The 12,588-nt window shown below is 34.8% G+C and overlaps 1 protein-coding gene across 1 annotated transcript in view; it reads right to left on the reverse strand.

The window, feature by feature from the left end:
* The window catches only part of LOC150075081 (uncharacterized), a 175,473-nt gene that overhangs the window by 72,216 nt on the left and 90,669 nt on the right, over positions 1-12,588 (reverse strand). The gene's annotated exons all lie outside the window — the stretch shown is intronic.

Consider the following 12,588-nt stretch of genomic DNA (forward strand, 5'->3'; position numbering starts at 1 on the left):
TAAACTATAGTGTTGTTGTACTTCAGTATTCCATTTTCTTAGGAAAACAAAAAGCCTTCTTTCTATACTCTTTTACATCGCTACCTACGTATTTTTCCTGTAAATCGAAAGATCTTAGCGTATCACTGCACCGTTCTATACACAGAATTTTCTTCAGGGAGCAAAAATCCAATACATTTTATAGCGAAACCTTCAAAATTCTAAAAATTTCTACCCAAGATACCAGAAAAACATCAGTTTGGAGTGGAGTCAATCCAACGTAAAATGCGAAGTCAGAAAATCAAATCACGAAGGGTTGCAGTATTATTCAAAGTTACTCTGAATAAAATTTAAATGTATAGATACAAAGCAGGGGAAAAGATACTCTCAGACCTTATTAGAATAGATCTTTTCTTGTCTTTGCTATTTACTACTCTGTAGAGCGGTTGAGAAGAAAGACTGAATTAGCCTCATTCTTCAACTAGTGAGGTAAACATTGCGAAAGGACATTCTCCGATGCTAAACTTGAAGAATACAGGATCATTCTCTAGTTCTGATTATCTGTATTCTACATGGAACTTTTTGAGTTTATCAGCTACTTAATTTTTGTGAACTGAAACAAATATTTCGTCTAAGAATTGTACTTTTCTTTTAAATGCAAGTTTACAACTTTGAATAGCAAATAAAGTAGCAATAACAATTCTTTCGCGCATTGTAAAGAGCGTTTCTCTAAGCCTTTATGTAATAATTTCTCAATAAAGAAGATTATTATATTTCGATTACTTTATGATTGTAATCATTGATGACAAGAAAATCTCCCGAAAGTCCATCCACGCTTTAAGTGAAGAAAATTATAATTATCAGAGGATCAAGAAGCCGAGAGGTTGATTCTTAATCAAATATAACTAGAACAGTGATTGTCTCACCTGGCTGTAAAATAGATAACGCTATAGTCTGCGGGAAATTCGTGCATATACTAGCTTGCCAAAATTAAAGGAACAAAAGCCGTTAATCAAATCAGACACAAAAGAGTAATTTACTGGTCAGGATATCAAATTATGAAAATAAAAACATACGAAATGTAATGACATAACGTGTCCACATCAATTTTGGGTGCAAAAAAGTATTCTCTATAATGGCATAAGTATGAGCGCCACCTTAAGAGCGAGTTGCCTTGGTATTGCACTACTTCAAATAAACAGAACTTTCCATGTGATGAAACAGGAAATACTGTTTGAAGTAGATGAGTACTGAGGCGAGTCGTTGTGAAGGTGCCAGTGTGTGCCGCATTACAGATGCGAATATACTAGTCCCGATAATCCGAAACTCGTTAAACCGGTTAAAAATTTTATCATCTGAAAAGAATACATGAAAATCGACATTGGTGCAGCTTCTTTTTCAATGTGAATCTGATCACATTTTAGAGAAACATTTATACTGGATGGACCTCTTATAAGCACCTAAATTTAATGTGGGAAAATTGATCAGGGATATAGAAAACTTTGGATATAGCCGATGCAAAATATCGTATATCATTACAATCCTGTATTCTTAAAACAAACACTAAATTTTAAATTTAGCGTTTGATTTCAGAATACGAACAGTACCTCGATATTAACAATTTTAATATTGTTTTGTAGGTACAACATATATCTTATTAAATATAAAAATGTAAAAAAATATAAAATTAAATATTTAATGGTAAAGAAAATTTCAACCCTATTTAGAAAGAGATTTTTCGACTTTCTTCACTCCATTTTATTTTTCTCTCGTCTGTTTCTATTTCAAATTCGTGCGAATATAAAAATCCACCTTTCGTATGACCTCTAGCAATAGTTAAACGCTTTACAAAGTCACTCTGAACTGCAGCCTTCATTTGACCAGATAATATTTTCCTGGGAAGATATTTTGTCGAAGACACAGATAACCTGTCAAACTGACAGTTCACATAAATCTTTCTACATTTTTTTTTTCTCTTTTTATCTCTGTTATTACACATTCTATTCAAATGCGTTCGCTACTCACTTCTATCATCGATTTTTCTCGGCTACAGCATCCAAGTAACGCCATTGTCGAAAGACAAAAACAGCTAGCCATGTGGACTCCATGGCAGATAAGTAATTCGCTACTTTTAAAGATTGCAAACGTTTTTCTAAATAAAAAAAAGACTGAAAAAAAAACGCTTCTTTCCAGGTAGTTACGTTAGTATACATGTATTGAAACAAACTGTTTTCTTGAGCTAGTAAATCTCATATTTCTTTTAGCCCAACTTTCTCGTTTGTAATAGAATCTCGAAGGATATTTTGTAGCTGGGTTGCATTCAATAAACTTTGTGAAGAAACAACATCGCTCACGAGTATTACTTGTGAGCAACGTTGTGAAATCCTCTTTTTTTTGTATGTGTAATACGGGCACTTACCAATGTTTAGTTACTGTGAGGTTTGTAGGTCAATTAACGGCCCATTCTTGGGTCGATATCGATTAACAGCGAAGGAGTTTAGCATGCCACAAATGGCCAGTGGTTCCTCGGTCGGACAGTGTCCTGAATGTTAATTCCACATCATGAATTCACTTAAAGAGCCACAATAAAACACAGAGCGTGCGTCCAACATTAATTAACCGTTTTATACGTTATCAACGTGCAAAAGGTCCATAAATAGTACTGAAAATGTAAAAAGGGAATGCTGTGACAACCATGTATTCATGAAAGGACAGAACTGGTTTTCAACTCGCATTATTCAATCATTTTCACTATTAATCTGAATTAACAGAAATATCAGAATGCATCGTGATAGGTAAAATTTGGGTTATTCTTAAATCCTGCCTGATGATGACAATTTACACTGTCCAAGGAATTTACTGATGGTTTACCATCTTCAAATTCGAAGGGAAACTAAATACATCAACAACAAAGACATTCTTTTAAGGCTCCAAGCACAATACGTCAGGAAAACCTCATTGGTTATGGATGGAAATCTATCACAGCGTCCCTTATAAGCCACACAGAAACATGCCACGAAAATCAAATTGAACTTCGTTAGTCACCATATACCATTCGTATTCTCCAACTATTTGACCTTTTTGAGTTTAAACGCCGAAAACATTTTGTCACCAGAAAGCTTCTACATGGGTGCACAAACAATCTTTCTATATGCTTGAAGTCTCGATTTGGAAACGTCTTTGCTGGTGTAAAGCAGCAACAATGGACAATGCTGTTAACGATTTTGAATGCTCTGGAATTAGACCACTGACTCATTATGTCATCCCTGATGAAAAGTTTGTACCAATTGAGACACCCATTGCGGTACCATTGAAAAAGCTCTAGGATCGGACAACTGGTGATATTGAGATTGACTATAGCTATCTATGGTGAATCTAGGCAATGCTGTAGTAAACGTATTCAGCCAAGAGTATACAAAACTCTGGAATACTATTGAGCTAAATAGATCAAGTGAAAACTCCGTAAAATTAAATGGTATTCTGGTTTCCTGTTTCCTTCTCAATGACATGAAGGACTTTTATGAGGTTTTGACTCGTGGCGAAGTTAGTCAGTCTCGGCTAAGGGATTTTCCTAGTCCAAAACACAACAAATAAAGTATAATACCTCCCCTATATCAAAATATTTATAAATCGTTTTTGATGTACTCTTTTCGTTTTCTACAGATCTGATATATTGACCACTTTGGCTGTAAATCAAATGGTAGAAGGGGAATGATCAATAAAAGACGTTCTTTAATGTTTAAAAAAATCTGCGTTTCTCAGATAGTTTCGAATTTATTACAGGTCTTTAATATTTCATCACGCAGCAGATGTTGAGAAGATTATTGATGTGTTTATAGGATAGCATCAGCGCACCTACAGAACAAAGTGCTGCTCTGTTACAGGGGCAAAAGAAAGAAAAAATAAAGAAGCAAGGAGGAGGAACGCGAGTTTAAAATTTATCGTTTCAAAGGCTGAAACTGGTAGGACTGAAACGTGCAATCATTTTCATATTTATAGAGATCACTGGTAGACCTTGGCGTTGTGCTTTCAGATTCCAATGTTCGTTCAACTGCACATGGAAGCTTTTAGCAGTGCTTTCTTCTAAAAAGCTGAAAAGAAATGAAAACCTTGTGCTTCGAAGTTGTTCCTCTATGTAAAAGGTGAGCAGCAGTTTGAATAAAAGAAATCAATAAAACTCCTTATCACTCAGAAACAAAAAAAGAAAAAAAAGTCTAATAAAAATAAATACCCCCCACTATGATTGTAAAATGTAGTCTAATTTTTATCCAGTCATCATTTTACAACTAATCATTTACGATTATTTAAAAATCCCAAATTTTAATTATTTACAAGTAACCCTAATTTAGGGGTTGGTCTATGGTATAAAATACATGAAAATGCAGATTACTTACTTTTTACCCAAAAAAAAAAAAAAAAAAACGTACTAGCCCGACACTCTTCCAATATGCAACACAACAAACAATTGAAACTTGCGCTCAAAGAAAACAGTAGAGAACATAGAACTTGCACTAATAACTACGAGATAATACCACTGCTGACACCTATCGGCCAATGTGCGTACTTCTTACAGAAGTCATGGTCGACTTGTTTGGCTCACCTCTTATTCAAAAACTGAATGCATCAGACTTTTCAAACACTCCTATTGAAATTCTGTTACTACTAGAAAGAATAAAACTTTACTCAAAAGTGTTTTTAATCAACTCAGCAATGATTAAAACAATTCAAAATTTACGTTCAAACTTTTGTTTCAAACTCTTATATCATGATTCTGTTTCAAAAACGGTTACAATCCTTCAAAAGTAATCACAAATACGTTTTCTTACGTAATAATGTTGAGATAAGAAAGCCAAAATCTAGCTCAATAAAGAATTCATTAGAAAGAGAGAACGATAGATCATTTAAAATGAGAACTTTTGCAGCTACGTGTTTCTAACTGTCTATCCACGATCACAATGTTTTTCCAAGTATAACTATAACTCACAAAAAAAAAAAAAAAAAAGCAGTTATGATTTACGGCAAGAAGTACATAAAGTACTAAAATATTCTTTAAACGGTCTCTCTTTTTCTCTCTTGCACGTAGAAAAACTATATAGAAAGAGAAAATGATGGCAAAATCAAATAAGAAAAATGACTGGAAACTTTTTTTTATTATTATTTCCTTGGGCTGATTCAAAAATAATTACCATTTCGGAAAGAACGGCATTCATTTCAACGAAAGAAATGAAAGAAACAGTCGCCGAGCATTCGCTATGCGAAGGATCCGAAAATATTCATGGGGTCCCCAATAAAGCTTTGCGGCGGCAAATCTATTCTGATTTGATTAACGATGCCACTGCCAAGAGCCTTACCAGTTTGGTCAGAAACATTTTCCTTCCTATACATAAACCAAGAGGATTCCAGAGTGTGACACCTAAGACAATTTTAGGTACGGCGTATGAGCCTTTGCGAAGGAGGCAAATTCCGCGAGACAAATAAATGACAACTATAAATTTTCGCTCCTTGTGTGCATGCGAGCTGCCCGATTTCACCCAACAGTAAATACAGATTGCCTGCCGACCAGCCGGGAGAAACCCCTGATCGACGCTGTTTATGTTAGCTTTACTGCCTGAACTTACGGCCGTGAGAAAATGACGTGTTCGGCATCTTGATGGGTTTCGTGAACCACAAAGTGGGCAGGTAAGCATCCGGAGGACGGTGTTTTTGTTTTTATTTTCCTTAATGGAAATTCCACTTCGACAGTTGCCGCTAAAGTTACAGAAGTGTTCAAAATCCAGAAATGTTCTTAAACCGAGTTTCCATTTTGATACAATTGAAGACTTCTTTTTTATTCAGCCTAAAAGGAATACATCGATCGAAATACCAAATCGGTAGCAAACGGTAACTTTTATTAAATCCACTGACGTTTCGAGGGCATTTTCGTACCTTCATCTTCAGAATAACAGTTACTGCGAGAAAAGCAAACAAACAACAAAAAAGAAAGAAAAAAAGCTGCTACAAATGTACCATTAACAGACTGAGGTATAAAGATCGTATCCTTCCTCTCACTTTGATCATTAATCAAAAAAAAAAAGTAAAAAATTAATCAAAACTGATTTGTAATATTACTTTTCCCTTACTGAAGGCGCCTCCTCCAGCGCTTAATAAATGGTCCCTTCTCTCAATCAAACCGTCAACGACATTTAATTTGATGTGATTTAGAACGACAGTTAGGACGTATAAATAATGATGGTGATGAAAACAAAAAGAAGCCACTCACTTACTTAAAACGAGTTTAAAATGCTGAAAATAAATACAGGTTAGCTAATATACTCAATTGCTACATTTCAGGCGGGTTCCATTTTCTTTTCTTAAATTAAATAATTTTTCTTTAATTTTCTGTGATTAATAATAATAGAATTTAAATATAGTTACTCATTATCAATTAATTACAACGAGGATAACTCTATAGGTTTACGTTCTATGAACTTAGCCATTTAATTTAATTATGACTGTATAACATTTACTTTTCTCCTTTCTCTCTCTCTCTTTACATGTCACAGGTTCATGAGTCTTGCATAACGAAACACGCGAAGCGTGCACGGACTGTCTAAAGCTAACAATTCTGCATTAAAACTACATTTATTCTATGAATTCCTTTTTTCCATACAAATGGGGAAAAATATTTTTAAAAATTCAAAATTGCATGAAAATCCGACCAGTAAGGGCCCATCTCCTATATTTATGCTAAGCGCCTGTTTTCTTCACCATGCCCATCTATCCACCCACATGTAGGAAAATATGCAATTCTGGAGGAAATAAATGCACTGATTCCGAAAATCACCATAAAAAGTCTCTATCACGTCTATATTAAAAGACGTACCAACTTTTAATGTTAAAATAAGGGGATATATACGTATAATTCAAGTTTGTAATACAAGTGTAAAAAAATATTATACATTCTCTATAACTCATTTAACTTCTGAAAAAATATCATAAATCATAGCGAAATAGTTGTATTTCAATAATATATAATCAGCATACCTGTAATCGTCCTTAAAAATGTTTTTTACTAAAGGATTTTCTCTTGTATTCCTGCTTACTCTCCCTCACAAGGAACCAGCAGTAATCCCCCATCATTCCAGGATTCCAGCGACCTTGGTACAGCTTTTCCATCGTGGAAATATCTTGGTGAAACCGCTCCCCTTGTTCATCACTCAGATCTTCAAGATTCTGGGGGAGAATTTCGAGATGGGATGAAGAAGAAAATGAATTTTCAACGACATTCGACAGCCCATGTTTTTGTACACTCGAGTAAATTAGACAACATTTCATAGTTTCCTTCTACCAAAAAACCATGTACTACCGCCTTAAATGATCGCCAAGCTACCAATTCAACCTCCTTTAACTGGGTTTCAAACACGTCGTCTTTCAGGAGTTTCCTAATTTGGGGTCCTACGAAAATTCCTTCCTTTGGCATACCTTCTTTGCCTTCTTTATCTAGTCCCTTCACAATATTCTCATCAATCCAAGTTTGATGTGCAGGTGTGGAAGAAGGACCTTGTTTGATTGCACTAAAGGAACATATATTTTACATTACACTCTCCTGGTATGAACTCATCCCGCTTGTCCCAAAGTTGCGCAACATAATGCTCTTCTGTCCCACAAACACAAAAAAACAACAATATTTTTGTGAACATCCCTGCAAACCAATAACCACTGCGCATGTTCCAACCATACTGCTGGTATTTTATAGCATGTAAGACCTTACACATTCTTTCATCACTTTCTTTAAGTCCAACTGAATGAAACCCAGGAACTGATGGATATTCGTTGCCATTATGAAGCAAAACTGCTTTAAACTTAATTTTGAGGCATCTAAGAATAAACGTCATTCATCTGACTTATGCACGACACCTAGTTCTTTCAGAACCCCACTAACATCTTTGCAAAAACACATACTGTCCTCCGCATCAAAATATTCCGAAACTTTTCGTGTCTTTTTCGAAACACTGAAACCTTTCTTCCTGCTGCGAGAATATTCCACTGCTGTAACCTAACAGTTTAATCTGTTCTTTCGGCAAATTTAAGTCTCGAACCAAATCATTTCAACTCTGAGAACATGTCAAACGTAACTCTCTCTATATTTAATAACTGTGACTTGATATGAAACTATCATGGTGATTTTCTAAATCTACGCATAAAAATTGCTTAAAAACAGCATTTAGGTTCTTGGAGGCAAAAATTGTGTTGGCTACTGAATTGTCATCTCGTTAACTCTACAAGGTCCATGGGCAGAAATGTTCGTCAATTTTATTCTTTTGTGTCGTTATTTAAGCTCGAAAACACTCGTCATATTTTTCTTTGTTTTTCTTATGAGGTTGATTCATTCCAAGAAATTAAAACGGCATCTGCCAAATAAACCAATTCTTTTATCTTATCACTGAATGTGTTAATATCTAAATAAGCTGTCAGCTATTCTTACGTAAAATGAAATTTTATACGTGACTAATTAATTCCTTAAACGTGATATGTTTACGAGTCACGAACTACATGACAAAGTACGAGTTAACTTAATACCAGGATTTCCCCAGGACGTGATTGTACATTTTGGAAAAGAATGATGTAAAAATAATGTAAAGATTCTCATTATTTATTTGTCTTTGGATGGCGCTTTGAATTTCGTACTTATCCTACTGAATACAAAACGTATAAAGGTTTAATGTGTTTAAATGGGTCGTCTAAGAAGAGGAAAGGGGTCGATCACAAGCCTAACTTAATGGACAACGATTTTTGATTTTAGTCTGAAAGTGGTACATTCCATATCTGGTCCTTAGATTACCGCATCCTGCTGAGATTAAACAGTCCCGCATTAATACGAATATTGTGCATGCTGGCAGAGCCCCCCCCCCCCCCCAAAAAAAAAACATTGATACAATTCTCCCCTTAAATGGGTTCTGTTCGTTGCTCTTTCAACTCTGCACCATCCCTACAAACATTGCACTTCGTAATTACCTCGGTATTCGCGGTAATCCTCATGCAAGACTCGCTCCAGTAATTTGTTCATATTAATTCAAGTAACTTGATACAGTACTTCGTTTGCTAATGTTAGTTATTGATTACATTAGGAGCACGTCCACCTCCCCAGCTAGGAAATCGAACGTTGAGACTGCCCTAATTACTGACGTTTATAATCTTCCAACTGATTACTTATGTTTGTTTACCCTAGTCAAAAAGGATAACATCCTGAAAGTAAGTTATTGTAAATCACAAAAAGCAAGTTCGTCTTTAAATGGCAAAACATCCAGTTGGAATTCAGACAGCTATTAATAAATATTTCTGTATTTTAGATGAGCACGCGTCTAGCTTCACGATCGTGTTTCTCTTTCCCATGATGTATCGGACCACTTTATGGTACTTATGGAGTGTTGTACGCACTTGGTTAAAGAAAAATTAAGTTCCACGATTGGAGCGAATTTGTCAAAATGGACTTCGTTCAACAAGTTTAGATCCACCTGTTCTGTGTATTGAAATAGAGCAGTTTGGAGAATCCAACGTCTAAACGTATTTCTTGAATTGTATATTGCTTTATAAGCGCATTTGAAAATGCAGGTAGCGACAATTATTCTACTTGCTGGAATATCTTTTCCTTTAATCAGTTTTTTCGGCCGGGCTATAAACTACACAAACAATAAGTGGACTTAATCCTCGCAGCAGAACAAACTGGCCTTTGCAATGAGTTGCCCCAGTATTGCACTACTTTCAAACAGATGGCATCTCCAAAAGGTTAACTGGCTACTTCTTTAGAGATTACTATAACAGCCTGTTTTAGGACTGACTGGTCTCTCATCAGTAGCCGTTGCCAAGAAGTTGATGTGAGCTGCTGTGGAGTTTACGAAATCAGTTTTTAAAAGCTGTAACATAGCTAAGTTAGCTCTTTAAAGCAGTGCAATATCAGGGCAACTCGTTACAAAGTTTTGCTGTGAGAATTAAAACGATTGCATTATCCATGCAATTTAAATCCTGCTCTCTCAAGAACAGATGAAACGAGAAGACAGTCATTTTGAATGTTTATAGATGTAAATAAGTTCATTTGTTTGCGCTTAATATTCATTAAAAAATCCTTCGAATCCTTCACTTCTTAATCCTAGAGGATGCCAGATTTTCAAGAGTTTAAAAGAGTTCTTTATGTAAAAAATGAATTATTACTATTTGTTAATTCATACATATCACAGGTTAGCGAAATACGTATAGCATTTTAAATTTTCATTAAAATTCAAGAGACAATAAGCAAGCTTTTACAAGGGTGAATATCGTGAGATTTGTGTAGACTGGGGAATGTAAACAAATACTTTTATAAATTCCGAGAGATGTATACGCAATAAATTCCTAGAAGACTCCCGAGCGCAAAATATTATTATTATTAGCCATAATGGTGCAAAGAAGCCTGAGGCTTATGCTGAACCAGCCAAAAAAAAAAAAAAAAAAAAAAAATTCGAGTGTTAACCTGAGAGAGAGAGAATCAGAAGTAGAAAGGAATCGCCAAGAAAGAGAAGAATGATGATATCCAGCTCAGGACTCTGGGTGTGCCAAGCCCATACTCACCAGATGTGAGTCCCTGGGGTTTATACGTCAAATATATCCAGCATATCTATAACTGCAGCATGTATTATGCAACTACTGAAATGTTTAAAAGTTAACTGATGGCTGGCATTCCCAGTAGGTTTTTTGTGCTCGAGAATGGTAAAAAAGAAAAGTCGTCTATAAGTAAAGATAAGCATTCCCCTGATGGTAGGAACAAAATAAAAGATTGTAGTTTCAAACATATTCACAAAGTGCTACAGCGCAAGCGCTGAAGACGTGATACAAAATGGCTTCCTGGATTGATTCCAATTAATTTATCAAAGATTACTATTTTTAGAAAGTATTGTTTCTATTTGGGGGGAAAAAATATATATATCGAAAACGTTTTAAATAAATTACGTATAACTGAAATCTATAATCAGAAACACCGTGTATATCGTACAGCCATTACAAGAATTTCCTTTTAATGGAAAATGAATGCATCTAATACACGTAATGTCTGCCACATAATTAATATTTTTACAAATAAGGAAACTGTAATTATTTTAAAAATCCAGTGTTCTCTGTTCTCCAGTCACGTTTTATTCATATCTAAACTTTCCGCTTCCATTTACCTGACATTTTTATGCCATTACCTCTCCAGTCCAATTTGTTGATGTTTTCTTTCTTCCGGATTTATGTGTTTGTCTATTATCAATTTGTAACTTGTCCATTAGGTTAATGCATCTTCCTCTCGCACTTCATTTAAGAGTCCGGGGCTGGCACTTACTTGTTATTTTTATTTCCTGAATTATTGATTTCTATAATGGAAAGGTGTTGTCAATCATTTAAAATTCTTCGGGGAGAGAATCGCAAAATGCGTTGCACTCTGAAAAAGATCGCCTAAGAAGGAACGTGACTATACGAATTGTAAGGAGCGCATTGTAAATTCAATTTTATTAGAGGTCTTCTTCTTCATTTCTGAAACCAGGATCTCACCGAACAAGAAGATCGATACGACACCTTGTCAATATGCGCGTGCACTATGAAACTAAGTTTTAATGTCTCTCTCTCTAATATCTGTTCCACATTTGCTTTATTTCGGCTTGTAGTTAACTACCTTCGGAGGAGTGTCCTAATATTGCCTGCAACTTTACACTGCAATGTCTCCTCAGTAGCAACAACCAATTTTGATTATTGTCACATCTTTCTCTCAGACTTGAGAGAATTCAAATTAAATTCTTATGCTATCGAAATCGCCTTGCCTTTCACACTCGTAATTATGGAGTTCTTTGTGGTCACTTCAGAATCGTTCCTCTTCACACTAGACAACTCCACGTGTCTCTCTTTGTCTACAATATCATAAACTCTGTTATCGATTCTCCATCTCTTTTTGAACAAATATCTTTCCCTATACCCCGTTTAAATTCTTGTTATAAAACTAATTTCGCACTGCTTGTTTCTCGTACTCAACACTTGGTATTTTTCTGTTTCGTTTCCTTCGGGTATTGAATAGCTACAACGTTGATCCATCTATGGGTAATAATACCCTTCTTACTCTGTTTTCTCAATCTAAATTTTGTATATATTTTAATTCTAGGTTTGTATTGATTATTACTGTTTTGTATTTATTCTGGAACTCTCAGCGCTCTCATCATTATTTAGGATCTCTGTGCCCTGTTCGTGAGAAGTCTGTATATATAAATAAATAAATAAATAAACCAAAAACAGTGTTGCTCTTGGGTACAAGTAATAGAAAATCTTATTACGAATAAAGAGGCTTTGATAATACACACTAAATAAAATATTCAGATGGAATCATTTTTGACAGAAATAATCAATTCATTATCTTAATCCAAAACATATCGAATTAAATTGTTAAAATCTTAGTAAATTATTAAAATCTATTCATAAAAATGTTTTTTACACGACGGCGTATTTATGTGGGATAAAAGACACCATACTAAGTCTATATGCAAATTATATAATTGACTTCAACGGATGATTTCAGGATTTCCAGCATTCTATTCAGGATGAAATTCATGGATAAGTAATTTTATTAATAAA

Source organism: Mastigoproctus giganteus, chromosome 14 (assembly GCF_048544385.1).
Source record: "Mastigoproctus giganteus isolate SK-2022 chromosome 14, ASM4854438v1, whole genome shotgun sequence".
NCBI lineage: Eukaryota > Metazoa > Arthropoda > Arachnida > Uropygi > Thelyphonidae > Mastigoproctus > Mastigoproctus giganteus.